This window comes from Bos grunniens, chromosome 20, assembly GCF_055505025.1.
Source record: "Bos grunniens cultivar Pamir isolate PY7600 chromosome 20, Bosgru_T2T1.0, whole genome shotgun sequence".
Classification (NCBI taxonomy): Eukaryota; Metazoa; Chordata; class Mammalia; order Artiodactyla; family Bovidae; genus Bos; species Bos grunniens.
The window spans coordinates 71,095,204-71,121,751 of record NC_141184.1 but is presented as its reverse complement, the minus strand read 5'-3'; the positions used below and the strand labels follow the sequence as shown (position 1 = coordinate 71,121,751).

Genomic DNA, 26,548 nt, shown 5'->3' with positions numbered 1-26,548 from the left:
CTGCCAAGGTCCCCTGGCTGCCCAGCTCCCGGGAGTCCCATCCCAGCTTCGGCAGGGGCTTTAGGAAATCCCCAGAGGAGGGGGCTCTGGTGTCCCACCCGCTAACACACTCTTAGCCTTTTCCTATGAGGATGGGGGAAAAGTGGCAGTGCCCCTTGTAGGAATCCTGCTCCATTTCTGAGTCTTCCGTCTTGGCCTCAGGGGGCTGGTCTTGAGGGTGGAGGGCCATTCTCTTTCCAAGTTTGGCCACCCATCCCCAAGGTGTCCTTAGGCTGGTGCTCTGGTCAGGTATAAAAGTCACATCAAGCAGAAATGCTGGTACATGGAGGATGGGACCTCCTGGGCAAAGGACTTCTGAGTGCCTGGTAGATGATGTCCAGCCCGCTCCTCTTCAGCCTACACAGACAGATGAGGAGCAAAGGGAGTGGGTGTAAGACACACCTCGCTGGCCAGGGAAGCCCTGTGCAGGCCCAGTCTCTCCAGTGCCTGGGGTAGGAACCAAGACCAGGCTCTGCCCAGTCAGCTCTGGTTCTGAAGTCCTACTTCTGCTAAAACAGACCAGTTTATGGATCATCTGGCTGATACGACATGAGCCACTCCTGGCGTGTACCACGTCAGCCCAGCCAGGAAACCCAGCCTCTTCTCCTGCATTTATGAGCATCACACTCACTTACCCAGGCACACAGACACACATGGACACGAACAGACGAGACACACACAGACACACAAACACAGACATGCACAGCATCTGTATATGATACAGACCAATGGGAAGGCTATGGAGATGGAGGAAGACTTAAAAATGAATTTTAAGCATCTCTGTTCTTAAAAAAATTCAGCCACCGTTCTCTGCAAGTCTCTACTTCCTGTTCTCCCCTGGAGTCTCCCCTTTGTTTCCCTCTCTTGAAAGAGTCCTCCCGAAAGCTGTTCTTCCCCTGTGCTGTGCTGTGCTAAGTCGCTTCAGTCATATCCAAATCTTTGCAACCGTATGGACTGTAGCCCTCCAGGCTTCTCTGTCCATGGGATTCTTCAGGCAAGAATACTAGAGTGGATTGCTATGCCCTCCTCCAGGGGATCTTCCCGACCCAGGGATCGAACCCTCCTCTCTTGCCTCTCCTGCATTGGCAGGCAGGTTCTTTACCACTTAGCGCCACCTGAGAAGCCCGTTCTTCCCCACCTGCTCCCATTTCATTAGTCAGGACGATTAACTCGGCCAAATCCCCACCTCCAAGGGGCAGTCCTCCTTTTGCAATGTGTGCAGACCTCTGGGTGGGACTCCCGTTCATTCCACTTCCACAAGCAGAAGGCATCAGGACGCAGATGAACTTCTACAATGGGTTCTGCTCCTTTAAAAGCCAAAGCATCTAGGGTGGATTTTCATTTTACCAGCAATAAATATCTCTCCGTAAACCACCCACTTACCCCTACCCTTACCCTGGCCTAGTAACTTCGTGACCTCAGGGCCCAGAGCAATGTGAACCATTGTGGGCAGCAGGTGCCAGCCATGATTCTAGGGGCCCTTCATTCATTATCCCACTCAGTCCTCAGTGCCTTACAAAGCAGGCACCATCACCATCTCCTTTTCTTGTTGCTTACCCTCTGAGGCAGGTCTGACTCTCTTGCGATGCCATGGACTGTAGCCCACCAGCCGCCTCTGGTGGGATTTCCCAGGTAAGAGACACTGCAGTGCGTTGCGATTTCCTTCTCCAGGGGATCTTTCCAACCAAGGGACTGAACCCACGTCTCCTGCACTGGCAGGTGCGTTCTTTACCACTGAGTCACCTGGGAAGCCCCTACCTCCTTTTCCAGGGAGGAAACAGGATCAGAGAGAATTCCTGACTTGCTTAAGGTTGCAGAGCTAAGGATAGTCCTCAGGACTCATCTTCCTGACTCTTCTGTGATGCTCTTTAATGCAGGTCACTGCTTCTACTGTCCCCTTCATGACTGCCGAACCAAACTTCCTGGGAAACTGAGGACTGAATTCCCAGGGGTGCAGAGAAAGTAATGAAGGGGCCCCATAGGCTGTGCATTTCACTGCCTCGTCACTGCTAGCGAGCCTTTGCAACCTCAGAAAATGCAGCATTCCACGCTAACCAATCATCTGAAATTCCTGCAATAAATGAAAAAATAAACACACAGCTGAGGATATAACTCAGCTAACCTCACGCCCAAATGAGGCTGATTCCAGATAGAAAGCAGATTTTCATATTTACTGTATGTGACAGCTGGAGGAATTACATGAATCATCTGTCTATCTCCATCGTCTCGTTCCTCCTGTGCTGTATGTATCTATCCCTGGGGTTGTCTGTCTTCCCATTCCAGGAAGACAGATCAGGGTACTTTCAATTATTAATTCCATGTTTAGATCACAGTAACACCAGTTCCAGTTCAGTGACCTGCAGTTCCTATTGATTTAAGTGATGAATTATCTACACCGCAATGTATTATTAACTTTATTTTGTCTCTTATTCCTTCTGCATTCATGCATCAAAATAATAAAGCACCATTCACAGGCTAAAAGGGCCTGTTTCCTTTCTCACATTTCCCAGAAGGGCGAAACCAACGCACACCAGGGAGGTAATTACGGAGAGCTGGGGATGGGACTGGGTATTTATTTTGCCTGTGAATTATTTATCTCAGCTGTGAATTTGGGGGGCGGGGGAGACTGCAGAACAGGGATTTTGTGTAGTGGCAGGGGTCTGAATGGGGTACAAAGAGGCGCAGGAAGAAAGTTAATGAAGACAAGTGAAAAATGGAACCTTGAAGATTCCAAGGAATCAAAGTAAGTTCAGCTCCAAAGGTCAAGGTTTAGGAGTCTGTCTGTCCCGATACTGACAGGAGGATGGGTGTGGGTGTGATGACGGTGGAACCCTGAAGGGACAGAGGCAGAAGAGAACATCACCCGTCTCTTGCAAAGCCTGTGCACTGCCATAGCAAGACCTACGGGGCAAGGTTAGACCCCAGTGCCAGAGAGAATCACGAATGTTTGGCTGAACTTTGCTGATTTTCGGCGGCTTACCAGCACCTTCCTCTTTTTGGGATAACAGTACACTGACGTATCACATGCTGAGGAATTGCTTTTCCCTGCCTACAGTCTGGTAGGTCAATGAATCAAGATGCCCTACCAATCCCTGGCCAAGCTGGGCCACTGAGTTTCTCCCTCCATGGCCTTTAAATTCTATATAGGCAAAGGGGCCAAAAAGCTGAATGCAGTTGACACCAATCCACTAGCACTGACGTCTAGGTACAACCACTGAAAGATGGCTGCCCTCAAGACCCTCTGAAGCTGATCAGTGTCAGTCTTTGTAAACCCCGTTTTTCAACCATGTCTTTGAGATGTCCACCCTATATGCTTTTCAAACATCCTCTTTAGATTAAATAGATTTGTTTCGTTGCTGGCTAAACAGTCAAAGGACTTGGCCCTATCTGCAGAGTCACTGATCTCTGAGAGATGGGAAAAGGAAGATGCTGGAGACAAGTCTGCCTCTCACACGATCAAGCAACAATTTTGTAAGGATGGACAGGCAGGCAGGAAGTGAAAACATTCCCCTGTTCACTTTTTCATTCAAGCTGAACCCAACCTTCCAGCCTCCAGGATTCCTGTTGGAGTGACTCCCAAAGTCAGAAGGGCTGGAGAGACACCCCACCTGGCAACCCCGCCTATAAGGAAGAGCTCAGTGTGGGCTGCCTGGGGTCAAACCCAGAGAGTAAGGAGTGACATGCCAAGACCTCCCAGCTTGAAAGGGGAGGGGAGGAGGCTGAATGCGTAAAGGTTTCCCTGTGCAGACAATCGGAGGATTACCTGGGTCCCATTCCTAACTCGATGGCGCTCAGAGACAGTAGGAAGGGGCCTCACCCAGGGCTGCTCTGTGACTCACAGCTCTCTAGGCAGCCTTGGTATGGAAACAGATGTCCTGACGGTTTCGTTGCAGTTCCCAGTTGCCACCCCTCTGGCCTTCCTCTCCGGTTCTCCCCCCGGCTTCCCTCTCCCACGTGAAGTGCACTGAACCTGTAGCAGGTACTGTCTGGTTCCGCCCGTCAGCCCAGCGCCTTGCGAGAACCAGAGCACGGCTGGCAAGGCCAGAGATAGGAGTTCTTTCTCTTTCCCGAACTTCACCAAATAAGGAGAAGAGGAGCAGAAAACCACCGTGATTAGATTATATGGAAGAGGGTCAAAGATTAAAAATCCACTGCCTCTCATTATTAGAGGCGGGATGACAGATTCAGACCAGAGCACAAGAGAAAATACATTATTTCAAAACAGGATATGAAACCCAGTCCCAGGCGATTAGTCTCTGTTAAGTAAATTTACTATCTAATCTTTTAACTGTCTCCCGAAATTGCCGGGCCAAGGCTCCCTCCCTCCTCCTGGTTAGAAGCTCAACCTGGGGCGGTGCAGTCAGCTGCCCCGAGCTCCATCAGCATGCCAATGGAACTGGGACTCATCTCTGGGGGGGCGGGGAGGAAGGGGTTAGAAGCGAAACACACCTCCTGATAAAAACAGGATGTGCGCTCCACAGACCAGCCCAGCCAGAGGAAGGACTGGGACCAGGGCCGCGACACTGTCCTGCGTTTGGTTTCTGAGCCAGGCTCATCAACCAGGAGACTATTCTTCTACATCACTGTTGGGCTCATTTCGGGAAAACGAGACTCCCCTCTTTCCACGCAGCCCAGAGGGGACCGCATGCCAAGGAATCCCACGCTCCCAGAACTGTTCTCAAACCAGATCAACCTTCAGAGCCTTGATTTTAAATGAAAGCTGCTTTGCGGGCCAAATACCGCAGGCTTGTGCTGGGCCCGAGAGCGCTGGATGTGCGCTTGGAAGCCAGACGGTCCCCTGCACCATCCGAGTGGCGAGGAAACAAAGAGAAAACACGACGCAGTGAAAACCAGGCTCTGTTTCCCAAAATCTCTCTTGGCTTTGCTGCCGCGGGCAGCTCAGAGAGGCACAGGACCTCAGGCCCAACGCAACGCCTTCCGTCCTCTATTTACCAAAAGGAACTCATTTTTTTTCTTTTTTTGTCTCTGGGCTTCACTATTTTCTCATCGTCTGTTTAGTCTAAAAGGCTGAACTATCGCACAAAGAAAGTTCTCTCCAAGAATGAGTTTTCCAGAGAAGGCTCTTCAGACTAGGCCAGTGTGTGCTGCGGAGAATGGGGCATGTGTTAACAGGAGGGGGAGGGGGTGGAGCTGGACTCCAGGGAGGACTCCCGAGGAGGTGCTCTGTTTGTGTGATTTATCCTTTCTGGAAAATCCAAACATACAAATGTGTCTGCTGCAAGGCAAGGGCAGACGGGGGACACAGGCTCCCAACCAAAGCTAACCGCACACCGCTCACCTCCCCCCGGGACCCTTGTCAATTTTAACCTTTGTAGGTTTCAATGAAAACAGATCAAAGAGAGGTACCCGTCCTTTAGCTTGGGATCGGCAAGCATCATCCCTCTCTCTCCTCAGCCCTCAGCACGCCTCACGCGGAACCCTGGACGGGAGAGACCTGGCAGAAAGGTTTCCCTCAGTTCCTGGGTCTCAGAGCCTGACACTGTCACCTTGTCCATCAACGAGGCAGAAACACCCAACTCTGAGCCCCTGAACTTCTAGAGAATGGGACACAACCCTCAGGAGAACCCAAGCTCGTTCCCTCTAGGACCTGTCTGTTCACATTTGATTCTGTTCCCGTTGTAGAACAGCTGAGACCAGTCCTGCGTGCCTCTCTCCCCAGCATAAGTTGGACTGTGGAACAATGCCCCAGGTATGAGGCTGTGTGACAGCTGATGGAGACGGCAGACAGAGCTAAGAACCTGTGCTCACTCAGACATCATCTGTCCAAGGGCAGGGCCGCTTCCTAGGAACTGTGCTCAGGGCTTTGAAACACGTGATTTTAGCTGAGCTTCAAGACAGTCCTACGGAGTTAACACTTTTACTTTCCTCCCTGTTATTTGGCTTCCCAGGTAGCTCTAGTAGTAAAGAATTGCCTTGCAATGCAGGAGATACAAGAGACCTGGGTTTGATCCATGGGTTGGGAAGATCTCCTGGAGTAGGAAATGGCAACCTACTCCAGGATTCTTGCCTGGAAAATCCCATGGACAGAGGAGCATGGTGGGCTACAGTCCATGGGGTCGCAAAAAGTCGGACACGATTGAGTAACTAACACTTTGCTTTTTGTTATATGGAGGCAACTGAAGCTCAGAGAGTGTCAGTCCTGAACATAGGTTACCCGGCAGAGCGAGGGTTATGACCAAGGCCAGTCCTTCTCCACAGTCCAAGGTCTTGTCTCTCCATGTTCACTTGTCCAATATGACAAGGCTTCAGGAAGGCCCCGAATTGTCCATGCCCTTTGATCCAGTGCTTACAAGGCTACAGACTTCACTTAAGAAAATAATCATGAAGGCAGACAAAATGTATTTGCAAGGATGTTCAGTAACACTATTTCAGGAGAAACTGGGGTGTGGGGAAATATGCTGTGTGCTGTGCTTAGTCGCTCAGCTGTGTCTGACTCTGCAACTCCATGGACTGTAGCCATGGGATTCTCCAGGCAAGAAGACTGGAGTGGGTTGCCATACCCACCTCCAGGGGATCTTCCCAACCCAGGGATCAAACCCAGGTCTCCCGAATTGCAGGCAGATTCTTTACCAGCTGAGCCACCAGGAAGCCCAGGGGGAAATATGGTATTGGTTAAATAAAGTATTAGGTTGGCCAAAAAGTTTATTTGGGTTTTTCTGTACCATTTTATGGAAAACCCAAACATTTTGGCCAACTCAATACTTTATTTATTACTTTATTTATCCATACGAGAGAATTTATTATTTATTTATCCACACAGTAGAATATGGCATAGTCATTAAATCATTAGGCTAGATTATTTAATGACATGGGAATGATTATAATGTCAAGTGAAAAAAACAGATAGTTTAATCACATGTCCATTGATAAAGTAATGGATAGATTCATTTTGATATAGTCATACTATGATATTATATTGCCATACAATGGGATTCCCTGGTGGCTCAGATGGTAAAGAATCTGCCTGCAATTTGGGAGACCTGGTTTTGTTCCCTGGGTCAGAAATATCCCCTGGAGAAGGGCATGGCAACCCACTCCAGTATGCTTGCTTGGAGATTCCCATGGTCAGAGGAGCCTGGCGCGCTACAGTCCATGGGGTTGCAAAAAGTCAGACACAACTGAGCAACTAACACACACACATACAATGGCATACTTCAATGCTATGGAAAAGAATGACTGAGTTCCAGACAAACACTGAGTTAGAAGAATCTCTTCTTTCTGCTAATTTGCACTTTACCTCCAAACACACTATTTTTTAAATAAGAATAAACCATTAAAGACTACTTTCAATAGTCACGTGTAAGGCACTCTTTTTAGAAACTGACTCGATACATGATTTTGTTCAGTGTGTGACAAAGATATGTATGAGCAAGGTGACTTTTGTCTATCAATATGCTTGCAGTCTGAATCATACGTGGGCTGATTCCTCAGTGTGTACTGGGCTCTCTGTGGGTACTGGGCTCACTGTGGAATGTACTGGGGTCTTGCTTACAGAGATTTGACTCTGCAACAGGTCAGACCTTGGGAAGTGGAAAGATCTGAGGGAGGTAGGGATCAAATCAGGAGGGAGACAGGGCAGAGGAGACAAAGAACTGTGCAAAGGCTTGGAGGCTTCAGAGGAGCTGGGGAGCATCTTCCACTCTCAAGAACAGAAGCGCCAATGCTTACGGCAGACAGTCCACACACAGATCCTCCCTCAAGCCCATCAGAGAACAAGGAAAGCCTCAGGTGGCAGGGCCAAAAGCAGAGAGCAGGCCTCACCGTCTGGCCCGGTTCCCAACACACTCCCTGACCGTAACCATTGCAGACGGAGATGAACAGGCTGCCCGGCACCCCGCCCCTCCCCCGCCCACCCTCTGCTGTAACAACCAGAAGTCTTAATTTCTTCTTTGATCAATAACTCCATGCCTGAATTCTAAAGATATATCATCTGCTCTCACTTTCCTCTGATAAATGGTTTACATCAATGTCAGGCACATTATTCCTAGAGCCCTGGATTACTGTATCAGAGGCATCTAGTTCCCCAAGAAGCTTCTAGGGCCCTGGATATTTAAGGGCACTGAGGGTTGGAGCCAAGACTGGAGCCCCATTAACTTTCAAGTGATCACAGCCAGTCCATGAAGAGTTGATTACTGGCCTCTGAAGATACAAACACAGATGCTGAGAATAAGTGACTCAGAAACTTTTATAACAATTTGACATTGCCACATTCTAGGACCTGACATTAATCACCTTCACATACCCTTTCCATAACCAATATGCACAGTGTTGCAACTATTTCCCCCTTTTCTGTTTATTTGGATTATATTTTTTTTCAAATGTCATTCTATGCCTGCTTCATAATTACACATTTGGGCCTCTATTTTCTATGTCTCTTTCATTTTTCCAGTAAGTCATTTTTATTATATTTTACAAATGTATTAGTAGATAGGTTGGGGGTTTTCCTTTTAAAAGAAAAAGGCCAGCTCCACAGATAGCTTGAGAACCACTAGGGAGGTATGGGTTCAGTCCTCTTAGCTTTTTTGATTAATGGACATAATCAAGAGTCGAACAGAGCTGGCATTTGGGGTAGAGCTTCATCTTGGAGTAGAATTGCAGCTGGGTGGCAACTCGAAGGATCATCAGCATCTTCTGAGAATCTCTTTGGACAAGGCTGCTGGGAAGGTCAACGGACCAAGAGACTTCTGGAGCGTAATCTCCTTATTTTGTGCTGAGGAACTTCTGGTTATTAATATCCTTTTTTTAAACACAGTAATTATCCCCACTGCACTCTGCCTTCTTGCAATTTCATTCAAACTTTCTGGTTTGCATAATTGTGCCCAGCAACATTAAAGTTTTTATTTAAAATAACCTCTGCTACAAGAAAATGTATATAAAAATGGGAGGGGAGGATAAAATATTGTTTGTAGCTTCAAATTCCTTGCTCAGCTTCTTTTGAGAAAGAACAATCATGTATTTTTAGCCATACTATCAAAGCCAGGGAATAAGCCACAGTGCAAGTTGAGAACTGGACATACTGCTGTCCTAGAGACCTGGTGAATTGATGATTCCGTCTCATGTGACATTTCCATCTGCATTTGAGATGGATTTGAATGTCAAAAGGCTAAGTCAGACTTCCTGATATCTACTGGCCCCAGAAAACTCAGCGATCAAAACAATAAAATGCCCCTTGCTTTGTAGGGATCTCTCAAGACTTATCCCCCAGGTAAATTCCCCAAGATTACCTAAAGCCAGGGATTTCCCTGTCTGGTGCCAATTTATCTTTTCACATAAATCAATAGCAGGCTAGAGCTCAGGTTTTCTCTGCCTAAGCCCTGCAATCCTTTCCCCTAGGACGGGAGCAAATATCTTCTTCATCAGAAGTTTTGCAGATGCTGAGCGGGGCTTTGATGGTGCCCTGTTTCTGTGAGGCTAACATTCTCTGGGGAGGTGGCATAGGATGGTGGGGAAAGGAGAGGCCTGAGAGCCTTTCCCAGCCCCATGACCTTTCAGTTGTGGGCCCTGAGGGAAATCTCGTAACTTCTCTTTGCCTCAGTCTCCTCATCTGTGAAATGGGGAACATGACTCCTAAAGTTACTATAAAAACTTGCAAAGTACTTAGCACAGTACCTAGCACACAGCAAATATTAGCTGTGATAGCCATTTAATTACTTAACAGGGTCTAAGCTACTTTCTGCTTAGGAAATGTGGGGCTGGAAAAGACTCTTGGGAGTCCCTTGGACTGCAAGGAGATCAAACCAGTCAATCCTAAAGGAAATCGACCTGGAATATTCATTGGAAGGACTGTTGCTGAAACTGAAGCTCTAATGCTTGGGCCTTGGGCCACCTGATGTGGAGAGCTGAGTCATTGGAAAAGACCTTGATGCTGGGAAAGACTGAAGGCAGGAGGAGAAGAGGGTGGCAGAGGATAGGACGGTTAGATAGCATCACTGACTCAATGGACATGAATTTGAGCAAACTGCCAGAGATATTGAAGGACAGAGGAGCCTGGTGTGCTGCAGTCCATGGGGTCACAAAGAGTCTGACACGACTTAGCAACTGAACGACAACAAAGCTACTTCCAGAAGGTATTATAATGTGCATCATATGGACAGAAAAGAAAATTTTTCCTTTCTCAAAAGACCTCAAATCCCCAAATTTGAGTCTTGGATCAAAACTATATTAGAAGCAGACTTCCTGGTGATCCAGTGGTTACGAGTCCTCCTGCCGATGTAGGGGACATGTGTTCGATCCCTGGTCTGGGAAGATTTCACATGCCTTGGGGCAACTAAACTACTGAGCCCAGGCATCCTAGAGCCAGTGCTCTGCAACAAGATAAGCCACCACAATTAGAAGCCTGTGTGCTGCAACTGGAGAGTAGCCCCCGCTTGCTGGAACTAGAGAATAAAGAGATAAAGAAACTGCATTAAAAGCTTACTACCACATTAAAAGGAGACTGAGAAAGAAAGAAAAAAGATGGAGAATTTGTTAGGAAAAACAATGGATAAAAGGAGAGCAAACCATTAGAAATATACTTGGGTCAAATCAGTGTATCTCTTGACTTTGAACCCAGGTGGCACTGCTGGTAAAGCATCTGCCTGCCAATTCAGGAGACATAAGAGATGAGGGCTCAAACCCTGGGTAGGGAAGATTCCTGGAGGAGGAAATGGGAGGCACTCCAGTGTTCTTGCCTGGAGAATTGCCGTGGGCAGGGGAGCCTGGTGGGTTACAGCCTATAGGGTTGCAAAAGAGTCGGATACGACTGAAGCGACGTAGCCGGCATGCACCAAAAAGTTTAACAATAATAATAGTAGAACTTGAAACGATCTCAAGGGAGGAGGGCAACAGACAAATACCAAGTAACTCGAAAATCCAGGTGAACATACGCAGGGCAAAAACCCAGCGTCGAGACTGGCTGGGTTGTCAGGGTCTGAGGCAGAACGCCTCAAATTGCATCGCCCTCTTTAACAAGGAAACTGGTTATTCAGTCTGAATTTCCTAAATGAGAACCAGCTACTCCATCTGAATCGCCCAAATTCAATTAAGTCACCTGGCGTGCTTCCTGTCCGTTCTCTCTTCGTCTTTTAACCAAGATGGCCTCTGATCATCATGGAGAGAGGGCGGCCTGGAAGTCTGCAGAAGGCCAGCAACAGGAGAGCGCTCTTAGAGGCTCCAGGAAAGAGCCAGGAGTCCTGCACGGGGCCTTGAGACCCCTTGCTGGGAAAACGTCAGGCTAATTCTGCAAACCTCTTGCCTGCCTCGCTTTTCCAGGGGGAGGGGTCCCATTGATAAGGTTTTCTATCCCTTCATGGATTATTTCTAGAATACCAAGGACAGTAACTAGAAGATGAGGCTGACTTTCAGTTATGTGCTGGTAAGATGTGAGTCATACGGCGGTGGTCCCTGATCTTTTCGGCACCAGGGGCTGGTTTCGTGGAAGACAATTTTTCATGAACCGGGGTTTGGGGTGGGGGGATGGTTTCAGGCTTCAAGTGCATTGAATTTATTATGTACTTTACTTCTATTTTTATTATCTCAGCTCCACTTCAGATCATCAGGCATTGGATCCTGGGGGCTGGGGACGCCTGCGTTACAGGGGAAATATTGTATGGAACAAAAGAACATCTCAAACCCCCGTAGACGTAGCAACCTAGACAGAGGGCTTGTCAACGGGAAGCTTGCTGTCTCCACCCCCCAACCCCACCCTCTGAACCACGAGGTCACAATAGGACCAGTTCTGCACTTCAAGTGCCTGGATAATTTTAATAAAAAACACTAAGAAATAATGATCCAGAAACATCACACATAGGAGAGAAATGCCAAGAGGAAAGCAACCAGAAACCCTGAAGGAGGCGTCTAAAGCTTTCAGATCTTTTCACAGAATTGACTCGACCTTCCGGTGCCTTCCCTACTGGCTGTGACTTCCTTAAGGCCAGGGGTCTTCAGCCCCTGGGGCCCCACACCCCACAGGAGGAGTTCAATTCCTGGGCAGGGAACTGCAGCCTGAATTCACTTGCACTCTCAGCCACCAGCTCAGGAGTCACGACCCAATTCCCTCGAGAGCTGCCATCTGGGCTGGGCCAGGGAGAGGCCACTCTGGTCTCCAAGGTTACTCTGCCCATTTCTTCCCCTGGATTCCACAAGGTCTTAGGAAGGAGAACGAGATTGAACTTTACCCCTTCTCTCCTTTGTGGTCAGCAGTCTTCCTAAACTGAAGAGCAAGACCAGGGTGGTGGGATCTGCTGATGGATGGCTTAGCTTTCTCGTATCCCTTTCCCTGTTTCTTTATTTTATTGCAACAGCCCCCCTTTTTGTTGGCAGAGTCAGTCTTCCCCACATTTTAGTTCGTGTGTATGGGTGGGCAGAGCAAGGCCCTAGGTTGAGCCAATCGGAGCTTCTTGCTTCTCCAGACCCCTGACCTAGCTGGACCAGTGGGAGGGGTGTGTTTGCCAGAATGCTGGAACAAAAGGCAAAGGCTCGTACTGATATTCTTTTCTGCTCAACTGGAACCTGAGGGATGTGGGCTCTGGAGCTCTGGTGACCATTCTTCCATAGTAAGGGGCTGTCAACAGATGGAGTCAATGCCAAGAAAATCAGGGCAGAGGGAAACCAGGTGGAGAGAGAGAGACCCCGAGTGTGGCAGTTGAATCTGAACCCCTGATTAAATCACCTTGTAGGTGTCCTGCGTGTGCTGAGTCGCTCAGCCATGTCTGACTTTTTGAGACGCTGTGGACTGTAGCCCATCAGGCTCCTCTGTCCATGGGATTCTCCAGGCAAGGATGCTGGAGTGTGCTGCCAATTCCTTCTCCAGGGGATCTTCATGACCCGGGAATCAAACCTGAGTCTCCTTCACTGCAGGCGGATCCTTTACCGTCTGGACCACCAGGGAAGCCCGTGCAGGGTGTTCTACTTCTGGACTTTTCACATCCATGAGGTAATCATCTTTTTTTTTTTAAAAATAAACTGCAGCTGACTTTTCCTAAACATTTGTAACTGCAAGACACCTAACCAATATAATGAAGCTTTTCAAAATGAGCTGACCAATTTCACAAAGAAAACACTCTTTTCACATTCTTTGTACAAGATGCTGTCACAAAGCCTTCCCTATAAAGCACCTATTAATACAGTCAGTTTAGGAAATGAGAATACTTCTCTCTCCAGCTCAGTTCATTCACGTCTCCTCTTACATTTTATCCTCACCATTTCCTTCTACAAGGCTAGATGCTATTAGGTTTCCATGGTTACAGCAACAGTGGTGATGCCCGTACAGCAGATGAGGCAGCTGAGGCCAAGAGAGGTGAAGGAACTTGCCTGAGGTCAATGGGTCTGTGAAGGGGTCCACCCTCAGCCTTTCCTGGGGATATGGATAAGGGGCTGTCAGCACTTGGATGGTGGGGTCCTTTCCTCTCTGGCTGCATGGTCCTCCTCTCCCCCTGGGAGTACAAAGGCAGCTCTCTGCTCACACTGATAGTTGGAGGGAGAGGCTTTCAGCAGATTCATCAGCTGTAACATTCTTTTTTTTTAATTATAAATTTATTTATTTTAATTGGAGGCTAATTATTTTACAATATTGTATTGGTTCTGCCATACATCAACATGAGTCCGCCACGGGTGAACACGTGTTACCCATCCTGAACCCCCCTCCAACCTCCCTCCCCGTACCATCCCTCTGGCCCATCCCAGTGCACCAGCCCCAATCATCCTGTATCCTGCATTGAACCTGGATGGGTGATTCATTTCACATATGATATTATACATCTTTCAATGCCATTCTCCCAAATCATCCCCCGCTCTCCCACAGAGTCCAACAGACTGTTCTGTATATCTGTGTCTCTTTTGCTGTCTCGCATACAGGGTTATTGTTACCATCTTTCTAAATTCCATATATATGTGTTAGTATACTGTATTGGTGTTTTTCTTTCTGGCTTACTTCACTCTGTATAATAGGCTCCAGTTTCATCCACCTCATTAGAACTGATTCAAATGTATTCTTTTTAATGGCTGAGTAATACTCCATTGTGTATATGTACCACAGCTTTCTTATCCATTCTTCTGATGGACATCTAGGTTGCTTCCATGGCCTGGCTATTATAAACAGTGCTGTGATGAACATTGGGATACATGTGTCTCTTTCAATTCTGGTTTCCTCGGTGTGTATGCCCAACAGTGGGATTTCTGGGTCATAACGCAGTTCTGTTTCCAGTTTTTTAAGGAAACTCCACACTGTTCTCCATAGTGGCTGTACTAGTTTGCATTCCCACCAACAGTGTAAGGGGGTTCCCTTTTCTCCACACCCTCCCCAGCATTTATTGCTTGTAGACTTTTGGATAGCAGCCATTCTGACTGGCATGAAATGGTACCTCATTGTGGTTTTGATTTGCATTTCTCTGATAATGAGTGATGTTACTGAGTCCAAGCTCTGTTTGCTGTGCGACAAGCCAGTGAATCCGAAACAAGGGGTTGAGGCAAGGAAGAGACTTTGTTCCGAGAGCCAGTTGACCAAAAGATGCCAAGCTAGTGCCTCAAAATAACCATCTTCTTGGGGTCTGGATGTCAGGTTGTTTTACAGATCAAGGATGGGGGAGGTGAGGAAGCAAAGTAAAAAGGTCATTAATCTTGCAAACATCTCCTAGAATGGCAAGCCTCGGGCAGGGCATGTGTTAATTTCTTCCTTCCTGCCATCTACAGGTGGACAGGGTTCTGAATAAAGGCACTTTAGTTTAATAGTCAGGCAGCGGGGCATTCTGCCATTCTGTGTTATGATGGTAATAACAAAAGCAACAAAAAGCAAGTCAAAGAAGCAGTTCCAACCTGGAGTCAGAATTGGCTTCTCCGCAACAGTTCAGGTCTCCATCTCAGTGCCCAGTGCCCTGCCCTGCCTCTCCCCTGCACAAACTCTCCTTTATCACTTTTGTGACTGTGGCTCAGGCCCTCCACACCCACGCCAGTTCTGTTTTCCTCTAACAGCAAATACGTCGATGTTTAGCACAGGCTCTGAGTCAGAAGGACCCGGGTTCCACTTGTGGCTCTCATTTATCCATACGACCCCGGTTAAGTAACAACCTCTCTAAGGCTCCGTTTCCTCACTGAAAAAGTGGGAATCATAATAATACAGACCTCACGGGGTTTTTGCAAAATAGGGAGATATATATAAGTCCATCAGCACAGGTCTAATGAACAACAGTAAGCATGCCCTCCTCCAGGGGATCTGCCCAACCGAGGCATGGAACTTGTGTCTCTTATGTATCCTGCACTCACAAGGCGGTTCTTTAGCACTAGAGCCACCTGGGAAGCCCAACCATTGTTACTAGCAGCTAATACTCACTGAGCATGGACACTGCCAGCACACTACTTCATGCTCACTAGGCTGTAGCTTGTTCTGTTGATCTGACTCCTATCGTCTCAAAGGCTGCTTTCTGTCATGCCTTACTCCTCAATCCTTCATCCTGACAGTCTGGTTCTCTCTTCCCTTCTACCCTGGATTCCACTGCGTTTGACATCAGAGCCATTTGATGGCTTCCTTTCATTCTGTATGTGAGCTTCTCCCACATATTCAGGATGACCACTCGTATGCTCATCTCACCTCTAGGAGAGCCAAGTGGTCAAGGTCATGCCATCAGCTTTTGGTTGTGTCACCTTAAAAAAAGTGACAGCCTCTCAGTCTCAGTGTCCTCATCTGTAAACAGTGATCAGTCAGTTCAGTTGTTCAGTTGTGTCTGACTCTTTGTGACCCCAGGGACTGCAGCATGCCAGGCTTCCCTGTCCATCACCAACTCCTGCAGCCTGCTCAAACTCATGTCCATTGACTCGGTGATGCCATCCAACCATCTCATCTTCTGCCATTCCCTTCTCCTCTTGCCTTCAATCTTCCCCAGCATCAGGATCTTTTCCAGTGAGTCAGTTCTTTGCATCAGGTGGCCAAAGATTTGGAGTTTCAGCTTTAGCATCAGTCATTCCAATGAATATTCAGGACTGATTTCCTTTAGGATTGACTAGTTTGATCTCCTTGCAGTCCAAAGGACTCTCAAGAGTCTTCTCCAACACCACAGTTCAAAAGCATCAATTCTTTGGCACTCAGCTTTCTTTATAGTCCAACTCTCACACCCATACATGACTATTGGGAAAACCATAGCTTTGACTAGATGGACCAAAGTAATGTCTCTGCTTTTTAATATGCTGTCTAGGTTGGTCATAGCTTTTCTTCCAAGGATCAAGCATCTTTTAATTTCATGGCTGCAGTCACCATCTGCAGTGATTTTGGCATCCCCCCAAAATAAAACCTCTCACTCTTTCCACTGTCTCCCCATCTATTTACCATGAAGTGATGGGACCCGATGCCATGATCTTAGTTTTCTGAATGTTGAGTTTTAAGCCAACTTTTTCACTCTCCTCTTTCATCAAGAGGCTCTTTAGTTCTTCTTCACTTTCTGCCATAAGGGTGATGTCACCTGTATATCTGAGGTTACTGATACTTCTCCTGGAAATCTTGATTCCAGCTTGTGCTTCATCCAGCCTGGCATTTTGCATAATGTACTCTGCATATAAGTTAAATAAGCAGGTGACAATATACAGCCTTGATGCATCCTTTCCCGATTTGGAACCAATCTGTTGTTCCATGTCCAGTTCTAACTGTTGCTTCTTGACTTGCATACAGATTTCTCAAGAGGCAGGTCAGGTGGTCTGGTATTCCCATCTCTCTCAGAATTTTCCACAGTTTGTTGTGATCCACACAGTCAAAAGCTTTGGTATAGTCAATAAAGCAGAAGTAGGTGTTTTTCTGAAACTCTCTTGCTTTTTCAACGATCCAACGGATGTTTGGGCTTTGCTTGTGGCTCAGTTGGTAAAGAATCCAACTGCAATGCCAGAGACCTGGGTTCAATCCCTGGGTTGGGAAGATCCCCTGGAGAAGGGAAAGGCTACTCACTCCAGTATTCTTCCCTGGAGAATTCCATGGACTGTATAGTCCATGGGGTCGCAAAGAGTTGGATATGACAGAGCGACTTTCATTTTCACTTTCACTTTCAGTGGATGTTGGCAATTTGATCTCTGGTTCCTCTGCCTTTTCTAAATCCAGTTTGAACATCTGGAAGTTCATGGTTCACTTACTGTTGAAGCCTGGCTTGAATGTTAGGTGTTAGAATTTTGAGCATTACTTTGCTAGTGTGTGAGATGAGTGCAATTGTGCAGTAGTTTGAATACTTTTTGGCATTGCCCTTCTTAGGGATTGGAATGAAAGCTGACCTTTTCTAGTCCTGTGGCCACTGCTGAGTTTTCCAAATTTGCTGGCATATTGAGTGCACCTCTTTCATAGCATCATCTTTTAGGATTTTAAATAACTGGACTGGAATTCCATTACCTCCACTAGCTTTGTTCATAGTGATGCTTCCTAAGGCCCACTTGACTTTGCATTCCAGGATGTCTACCTCTAGTTGGGTGATCACACGATCGTGGTTGTCTGGGTCATGAAGATCTTTTTTGTATAGTTCTTCTGTGTATTGTTGCCACCTCATCTCAATATCTTCTGCTTCTGTTAAAAACGGTGATAATAATAACAATCCCTACCTCTCAGGCTTTCTGGGAACAGTTTAGGAGATGCTGCCTGCAAAGTGCTAAGCATCTTTGTCACGTGCACACAGCATGCTCTCCTAGTGGTCATCTAATTGCAGTCTTCGCCTCGCAGCACTTGGTTTGCTACCTCTCACCAGGTAGGAGCTGAATTGATTTTAACCCAAAGGCATTTCCTTCTCTGTGGTTACCTGCGCTTGCCCACATTCCCCCTTATGGCCACAGGGTGGCAGCATATCCATTTATAGAGGAAGTTTCTATCAGCGCAGTGAGGTATGACGCTCTATTCGGGGATACAGAGATGGGTTTTGTTTTGTTTTTGTTTTTTTTCCTGGTGACTGAGGGGACAGGGATGGACTGAACATCCTCACAAGCTCCTGCTTAAATTCTCTGTGAGCTTATGATTCACAACAGCCCGAAGCAGCAACAGTGAATAAAGGTATCAACCAAAGTTGAAGGTGTTATCTTTTGAGGACTGAGGTTGGCACCTACCCGCTCATTGCCTCCACAGGCTCCATCAGGGCCCGATGGACTCAGAAACCCCCTTTAGGCTGGACTTTCCCATCGACGTCTATTTTAAAGTGTGACAGAGGGCACAGTAAGTGCACTCAGGGTCACAGTTTGGTCCACAACTTTCCTGGTTTTTAAACAAAAAGTTCCGTGCCCTCGGGGTGCCCCGCCCAGCAAATGGGGACAGTGGGTCTCTCCAGGGCCCCTCTCTGGCACATTGCTCCTCTAACTCCAGGACCCAGTTTTCCTTTTTTCCCCCTCAATGACCTGGGCGTATCATTTGCCTTAGAATTCTATAATTGTAAACTTGGAAGGGATCCCTGACAACGTTTGGTCTCCCGACGATGGGGAGGATAGGGAGGGTGGGGTGGGCCTGCACAGGTCCCCGACTGGGCTGGCAAGGACTGACTCGGAAACTCGGGTCTCATCCACAGCTCCTTCCACGGGCTTGCCGTCCGCTTGGAGCCATGGGATACAGAAGGAGGGGTGTCTAGCTTCCTGGCCACTCTCTCAGAATAGCTTCTGGAAAACAGCAATCCAGGGCGGGACGCACCCAGGGAGACTGGAAGATGTAACTTACAGCAAACTTCACCCCAGAGGCTTAAGGGTATAATTCACATGTTCCTCAACAGGCCCAAGTCCTCTACGCGGGGAGGAGCTGCAAGGTAACTTGTATGAAGCCCTCACAGACCTTGCTTTGGTAGGCTGGAGGAGGATTATCTAGCAGATTCCCCTCCGAGGCCAGCAGGGCAAGAATTGAGCCTTGAAAGCCTCCTGGATTTTGCCTCCAGGGAAAAGAATGCACTAGCTTTCTCCTGGAATCTATTTGGCACACTCCATCACAGCCGTGCCAGCCGTTTGCCCTCCTTGTTCACTTCAGAAAGCCAAATTTTCTGGATTTATTTTCATTAACAAATCCCACTGAAGCAAACTCCTGCTCTCCACGTTATCACACGTTTACATCTCCACCGTCTCAGCTCTGGCACTAAATTGATTTGCCTCAGAGACACACACTGAATTCAACTTTTTCTTATTAGAAAGCTTAAGCTGAATGCAGGAAAGCTTTGCAAAACAGGATAGAAAGAATGCCTCTTTTGCAGAGCCACGAAGATCAGGCAAATCCATTCATGATTGAAGATGGTAAGTATACATCTTTAAGACATGATCTTTTGTGGTTGTTTTGGTGAAAAAAAAATCTCATGAAATAAAATTCTTATTGGTGACAAAACCTTTCAGAAGTTACTTTTCCAAAACAAAGTTTGCAGGGAATGAAAGCATCTACACGAGGAAAGAGCATGTGCTCAGTTGCCCAGTCCCGTCCGATTCTTTGTGACCCCAGGGACTGTATTCCACCAGTCTCCTCCATGCATGGAATTCTCCAGGCAACAATACTAGAGTGGGTTGTCATTTCCTTCCCCAGGGGATCTTCCTGACTCAGGGATCGAACCTGTGTCTCCTGCATTGGCAAGCAGATTCTTTACCACTGAGCCACCTGGGAAGCCCCAAGGAAGGAACACACCCAAGCAACTCTTCTACAACACAGAAGAGGAATTTCAAACTCAGGTTTAGTTCCTACTTGAAAGGAATCTGCTAAGAACACAGTAGAGAGACTTTTAGCAAATCTCCTGTATGATTTTGCCACACTTCTCTCTCTCCCCAGGGTCACTGAAAAGGCGTGCTCAACCAGGGGAAGGCTGTGGGGACAAGTCACAGCTAACTTCTCAGCACTGAGTATAATTCTGAAAGTTCTATGGTGGGCTAGCTGAACCCTAAAATCGCTAGGGAAGTCTGAGTTGTAACCAACACCAGCAAAAACGGAAGAGGCAGATACAAACTCACGCAAAGTCATCAGGCAAAAGACCTGGAAAAGGAAGGGATTCTTGATGCCCGCTGCTGCTGCTGCTAAGTCGCTTCAGTCGTGTCCGACTCTGTGCGACCCCATAGACGGCAGCCCACCAGGCTCCCCCGTCCCTGGGATTCTCCAGGCAAGAACACTGGAGTCGGTTGCCATTGCCTTCTCCAATGCATGAAAGTAAAAAGTGAAAGTGAAGTCGCTCAGTCGTGCGGACTCTTCTCGACCCCATGGACTGCAGCCTACCAGGCTCCTCCGTCCATGGGATTCTCCAGGCAAGAGCACTGGAGTGGGGTGCCACTGCCTTCTCCGTCGATGCCCGCAGGGCTCTGCTGAAATGAGAGGACTGAGAGAAGCGGTGAAAGAGCAGGTCTTCAGCTGGGTGGTCAGCAGTTTCACCCCAGGGACGCCAGACCTGGTGGCGGTGGTTTAGTCACTAAGTCACGTACCAACTTTTGTGACCTGCTTGTAGCTTGCCAGGCTCCTCTGTCCATGGGATTTCCCAGGCCAGTAGAGGGTCCACGAATAAGTTATTTGCCTGTCTGATATTCTTTGCCGCCACAAGGCACAGTATGTGGAATCTCAGTTCCCTGAACCCATGGCCTCTGCACTGGAAGTGTGGAGTCTTAACCACTGGACTACGAGGGAAGTCCCTCACCTGCTTGATTTTTGATTTCCTGGAAGAGATGAGGTCAGGGTCAAGGCCCTCTGAAATCCCTTTTGTCTCTAACAGTTAAGTGGATAAACATGTAGCTGGCACACAACAGTCAAGAGGTAAAACTGAAGAGACAAGGAAGACCAGACGGACATCCTGAACATCCCGTGGCCGCCTCTCCCACTCCGCATGCAGGTTCAGAGCCCGGTGCTGAGTTACCGTTTGCCGAGCAAGCCGCGGATCCTCAGCACCTTCCCCTACAGACGTGGAGGAGATGGGCTGGCCCAGAGCAGAGTCCCAACAAACAGAAAAGTGCGTCTGTGGGCCACCGGGGACCAGGAAGGACGGAACAGGGCAAGAAACGCCAGCCCCAGCTCCGCACCGGCCAAGGGAAGCCTTCGTTTTCATACTGGATGCTTTTGTTTTGTTTTCTCTTAATTCAAATCCCGTGGAGTCCTGTCTTTCCTCCTTCACTTTTCTAGCTAGTCTTCATCTCTCCTCATCCCTTCTGCCATGGCCTGGCAGCCTCAGGAGCATGATCTTTATTACATTTGATGACAACCAACAACTTGAAAACGCTGATGCCCCTGTCCCAGCCAAGAGCCTGAACAGCATGGGTCGGTCCAAAAGCAGGTCAGGGGACCTCCGGACAGGCTCCCTCTCCGGTGGATCAGTGCTTTTGTCAGCTAACAGGCTCTGAGGAGTCTTTAGGAAAACAAACCCTTCAGTTCTGCTTAGAGAAAGCTAATGTGGGAACGAGCACTGATACGGGTGTCTCTCATCTACTGACTGTTTGCTAATAAATGCCTTGTGCTAATAAGCACGCATTTGCATGGTCTTCTTTCATTTGCCACCTTGTGAGATGGGCACTACCAGCTTTATTCCGCAAATGGGGACAGTGAAGCTCAGAGAGGTCAAGGAATTCATGAAAAATCACACAGCCAGCAACTGGAACAGCCGAGACTGGAACCCAGACCTTTTTTCTAGCAAAACACGTGTCATTACTAAACACTCTATTCAAGTGCCTGCTTTCCAAAAGAATCTCTGAGTGAACTAATGACGGTGGGTATTTATGTGAGTGGTTACTATGTGCCAGGGACTGAGCTGAGTCTTCTCTCATCCTTCCAAAGGACTTTTATAGAACAGGTGCTATTCAGATTTCCATTCCAGAGCTGAAAAAACAGAGGTTCAGAGGGTTCAAAAGGAAGAAGCGGTAGGGCCAGGATTTGAACAACTGCACAAATCCGGCTCCGAGGCCCCACCCACCTGGCAGGGAAGGGAGCCGAGGACCACAGCCCCAGCTCTGGGTGGAACCTGCGTCTCCGGCACTGCGAACCATCCTGGCCACCTTGCCTTCTGGTTCCAGCAGCAAACCTGCAGCCGGTTTGGGGGAAACACAGAGCCACGGTGGTCTCTCCAGAGAATCAGGAAAAAATTGCTCCTCCTCCTCTGATTTCGCCTGGGACTCTGTGGAGGTCCTCTTCAGTCTTTGGAGTAGGCAGATGTTTATAAGCGCCTGCCTGTCCTGGAAACCTGAGAGGAGAAAGCCCCTTTCTCAGAGGGGCCACCCCGCCCAGCCCTCCCTGACTAACCCAGCGTGCTCCCGCGGCCCCCACCCCGCAGGTCCCCTCTCAACGCGCCTTTGCCCTTCTCAGGGGAGCGGGGGTGGGGTGGCACTGCTCTGCAGACCCTTTCGGGGCCTGGGAGGCCCTTGGCTGGCAGACACTCATCTTTTATTTGAAAGCAAAGCAAACAGCAATATAAAAGGCCCCATATAAGAACTCAGTGTGCAAGCAGGACCCACCTCTGGCAAATTTCTCTAATTTTCCTGAAAACATGCATTTTACCTTTTGGCCCAAAGCCATGGCTTTTGCCTCTGGACTTGCCCCCTCCCCCACCCCTCTTGGGGCCACCATTCAGTGGTTGAGAAGCTGCCCCCTGCAGAAAAGAATGACCCCCGGCATTTCCTTCAGAGGGACGGCCACAGATCTTTCAACCTTGCTCCCTTTCCGGCCAGAGTCCATGGAAGGAACTCCCACACAGTGTGAGGTGACCTTATGAATTAGGAGCAGGGGGCTCCGCTGCAGAGGCAAGGACCCCCAACTTCATCCAAAAGGGAAGAAAGAATTATGATGACTTGGAATCCTGAAGAATTCTGCTGAGGTTTGCTTTCACTTTTTATAAGGGCTAATTAAGCCGGATTTGTAAATGGGGTTTTATTTATTTTTTCCTGTGGATATAATTATAGCTTGAATCCTGTGGATAGAACCTCTAAATCAGTCAGAGGTCTTCAAACTTTTTTTTAAAAAAGCAGTGTAATCTTCTGTCCATGAAGCGGTATGCAGAACCACCACATAAAGAACAGATGAAAACAGAAGTTCCAGAGTGGAGGTGGAAGGCCTGTGGCCTTGGCCTCTGGGCTTCCGTTTCTCTGCCCTTTCTTTTCCTCTGGACCCCTGACCCCCGCCTCACTCCTTGACGCAGTCCAGGGAACCCCAGGGTTCCGAGGGGTGCAGTTTGAGAAACACTGCTCTCCACGCACAAAGACTCCCCGGAGTGTATCTTGTAGCGGCTGCCTGCCTCCCGGGATTACTGAACACAGAAGGACTGCAGCTTCAGAACCGCATGTCACTAGCATTTCCATCTCACGGGGTTGAGACAGTGTCCGCCTAGTACTAGCACATCTCAGTAGGTATTAGCCAAGGCGCTCAACTGGCAGAACAATGACCACCAAAGCGCAACATGAGCCTCAGAGAGTTCTCTGGATTGCCAAGGGTACAAGGATGCGGGACTTGCCCCGAGCCTCTCAGGGAGGGTCAGCCCCTCGGGCTTCAGTAGAGGGTGTTTGGGCGCCGGGAAACCCACGTGGGTCTGCCAGACCCCAGAGGAGAACAGTCCTTCTGGGCTCACTTAGCTTCAGCTCTGACATTTCGAGATTTATCTCCCTCCTCCAAGTGAAAATACACATTTCCTCTCCTCCTACAGGAAGGAGGAAACCTGAGATGTCTGCCAAGTGCAGAATGGCCAAGTGCTCGGGCTCCGTGCTCCGGTCCAGGCTTTTGGGTCAAGAAAGAGCTGGATGCACTGGCCCACATGGGGCGCCCACCCGTGAGGGTCTTATCCTTGCAAAAGCTGGAAAAGCAGAGACTCCTTCCTGCAATACTTCTGAAGCAGGCAGAGCAGACAGGAACCCAGCGCGCAGGTGGGAAGGAGGCAGTCTGAGGTGAAAGGTCAGGGAACAAAATCCCCAGTGGGTGCTCCCTCTCCTCCAGCTCACAGCGCCCTTATGACCTGCTCTGAACATGCTGTTGTCATAGAAATACTGGTACTTCCATTTCTGGTGGAAATGCTTTTCCACCTCCTCCAATGGATGGCAAAGGGTTTTCATTTTCTGACATACTTTCTAAGTACCCAGGGGGAGAAAATCCTGACTAAATGATGAAAGTCAGAAAATGTAAACCAGAAAAAGTGATGTGTGACATGGAAAGCCACTGCCTGCTCTTGGGCTGTGCCTGTCTTCCGTGGGGCACCGATTTCAGAGCCATGTAAGAACAGGATCAAGTGGTCCTGTGTCTTCCCATTCTGACAAAGCCCTTGGATTCCTCTTGACTTCATGGTTTAATATAAATAAACCAAAACCAAAACCAAATTTATGGGATGGAAATTTCTAGCGGCCACTGATGCAGGGTTTCTAGAGTTAGCTGGGACTGAAGGGTGCCTGGGATCGCACTGGGGGATGCGGAAGAGAAACCAGAGGCGGGGGCTCGCGTTCCCACCTCACCGGCTCCTGTGCAGCTTTGGGAAGAGACAAAGGAGAAGGAAAGCACTTTGGCTGTCTGCAGACAACCTGGTCCCAGAGACGCTGGAGTGGGAAGGCTCCAGAACTCTACGGTCGGGAAATTCCATGACCCTGAGGAACACAGGGGGCAAACGGGATCCTGGGTACTGGGAGGGGTGTGATGACTCTGGAACCCCTCTTCAGCAGGGGACCCTGACCTCCGCGATCTATGCCTGATGGCCTGAGGTGGAGCTGGTGTCACAATAATAGAAATAAAGTGCACGATAAATGTAACGCACGTGAATCTTCCTGAAACATCCTCCCTCCCCTCTTCATGGAAAAATTATCTTCCACAAAAATGGTCCATGGTGCCAAAATGGCTGGGCACCACTGCTCATCAGGACTTTCTGGGATGTATAACAAATCAAAAGGCATCTTCCAGATTCCGGCAGAAAAAGAGCCCTAACCTTTAAATCACGCTCCACCTTCATTTCCATACTACTGTACCTAGAACTTGCTTGCACACTATAACGTCACAAAGCACCATCCCAGGATTCAGTGATCTGTCCATCTCCATCTCATGTCACTCCCAACAAGATTATTTATTTACACACCCACACAACCCCCTCCTTGCCTCTAAGATGAACAGCCCCTCCATCCTCCGGTCAAAATGGTGATGAACAGATATAATAACATTTAACATTATTAAATGCCTCATCATGTGTTGGGCTTTCTACTTTGTACATGTCTTATTTAATGCTTATAACAATCCTAGGAAGTTAGGAGCTATTATTCACTCCATTTTTACACGAGGGAACGGAGGCCCAGAGGAACTGGTGTTCTGCTCAAGATCACAAAGTTGGTAGGGGAGAGATAGAGGCAAGATCCAAACGAATCTTTCCTAAGAGCCCCATCTTTTAGGCACAGCCCTCAACCGCAGCACGCACACTGCATCTTAGGATTCTTATAGTGCAACCAAGCAAATTGACATGGTAACACACACAGAGTTTTCCAGCACACACACAGCAGGAAAGTGATCCCAGAGGAACTCTTCAGGGCTGGGCTAAAAGGAGGGCAAGGCGGTGTGGACAGGACAGGGAAAACTGACCACTTGGATCATCCAACAGAATGGAGCCTCCGAAAGTCACTTGCTCTCCTATCAAACTGATTACGTTTCTCGTTCCTAACTGTGACACGCATCATGGTTTGCACAGCTAATACTAAGTCTGTCTTCTCTGGGAACTCAATGATTAAGTGATAAAAATCAATGATTTGAATTGTATTAAGGGGATAAGGAGGGAGAAAAACCTGGCTAATGTACTGTCAGAAAATTGAGAATTATCAATGTCAAGAAGGCTCTTCCCCTGAGGGGACCCACTTGACACATTGGCAAAATAAATGACTCTCATTCGTCAGATGGAAACAGTTCCAATGGACTGGGAACCTGTGGTCTCCACTGGCGGCCTCCTTTGCACCCCACCACCTCCTGCCCTTCTTTGTGGCATAACTGCTTACCTGGCAAGCCAGTATCAAGCTGGCACCTGCCAACTCTGCACACAGACCAGTTCCCGGATAACAAGGGTCAGAACACGATGGACATCCGGGCCTCTGTTCTCATGCAAAGCTGGAGAACTAGGGTTCATTATCAGGAGAAAGAGTGCCATTGAGCCCAATTCCTCCAGCAGTGGCTATCTTTCTAGGCTCCTCTTGACCAACCATAAGCCCCCTCACGACCTGCCTCCCCCACACTCAGCTGGTGGCTGTCAACATCATTAACGTGCACGAAGGCACTCAGTGTTTTACAGCCTCTGCTGGGAAACAAGCCAAGGGGACTTGCACCTGCCTCCTGAGGTGAGCGGGCTGAGCAGCGGTGAGCTGATGTAGAGGACAAGTCAGCCTGTGGTCTGGGGTCTGTGGGCTTCCCTGGTGGCTCGGACAGTAAAGAATCCGCCTGCAGCGCGGGAGACGTGGGTTCAATCCCTGGGTTGGGAAGATCCCCTGGGGAGGGCATGGCAACCCATTCCAGTATTCTTGTCTGGAGAATCCCCATGGACAGAGGAGCCTGGTGGGCTACAGTCCACGGGGTCACAAAGAGTCAGACATGATTGAGTGACTAAGTACAGCACACACAGCTGGTCAAGTTTAGGAT

At 48.4% G+C, this 26,548-nt stretch overlaps 1 protein-coding gene and 2 long non-coding RNA genes across 6 annotated transcripts in view; 2 read left to right on the top strand and 1 right to left on the bottom strand.

The window, feature by feature from the left end:
* The window catches only part of SLIT3 (slit guidance ligand 3), a 718,940-nt gene that overhangs the window by 344,342 nt on the left and 348,050 nt on the right, over positions 1-26,548 (bottom strand). The gene's annotated exons all lie outside the window — the stretch shown is intronic.
* Positions 1,540-2,138, top strand: LOC147350632 (uncharacterized). Its single transcript, XR_015149016.1, has 2 exons — positions 1,540-1,671; positions 1,917-2,138. It is a non-coding gene; the product is annotated as an uncharacterized LOC147350632 (long non-coding RNA).
* Positions 11,276-19,893, top strand: LOC147350631 (uncharacterized). 2 transcript variants are annotated; one of them, XR_015149015.1, is made up of 3 exons: positions 11,276-11,413; positions 12,898-12,973; positions 19,775-19,893. It is a non-coding gene; the product is annotated as an uncharacterized LOC147350631 (long non-coding RNA). The 2 variants fall into 2 exon arrangements; XR_015149014.1 differs by lacking the exon at positions 19,775-19,893 and adding an exon at positions 18,549-18,683.